We start from the raw sequence: 880 nt of genomic DNA, 5'->3' as shown, positions 1-880 counted from the left end.
ATGGTGGTTGTGGTGGTCGTGGTAGTGGGGTTAGTGGTGGTGGTGGTGGTCGTGATGGTGGTGGTAACGATGATGATGATGATGATGATGGTGGTGGTGGTGGTGGTGGTGGTGATGCTGATGATGATAATGACGACGACGACGATGACGACGAAGACGACGAAGACGACGAAGACGACGAAGACGACGACAACAATGATGATGCTGATGCTGATGATGACAATGATGATGTTGATGATGATGATGACGACGACGGCGACGATGTTTATAGTAGCCAGAAGTAACTGTTAAGAAGGGAAAACAAACGAGGATACGAATGTAGCCGTTTCATGCGCTGAAGTGAACATAACACCACAAACAATTGACAACGACTTACTGTCTGCAAAGAGGCATTGTATATATACAACACACACTGAATTACTTTTCACATTCGGCTTCAGGGATAAATAGTAAATATTATTCAATTTATTACATTTGATAAATAAACACGCACATATTAGTAACAATATATCCACTTTCCATGCTTAATCAGACATAAGTGTCTATGTAATATCCATATATGTAAGCCTGTAGATATGGATGCATAGACGATATATGTATACACACTCACACACACACACACACACACATATATATATATATATATGTATATATACATAGATATATATATATATTATGGTTGTTTGTATGAATGTGTGTATGTTTGTATGTATGCATATCTGTATGTCTGTGTGTGTGTGTGTGTGTGTGTGTGTGTGTGTATAAATCTGTGAACCTATAAACATGTATACATAAATGTAATTGTGTGCCTATATATATATGTATGTATGTATATAAATATATATATATGTATGTATGTATATACATATATATATGTATG

Source organism: Octopus bimaculoides, chromosome 8 (genome assembly GCF_001194135.2).
Source record: "Octopus bimaculoides isolate UCB-OBI-ISO-001 chromosome 8, ASM119413v2, whole genome shotgun sequence".
NCBI lineage: Eukaryota > Metazoa > Mollusca > Cephalopoda > Octopoda > Octopodidae > Octopus > Octopus bimaculoides.
Note: the sequence above shows the minus strand (reverse complement) of the source record.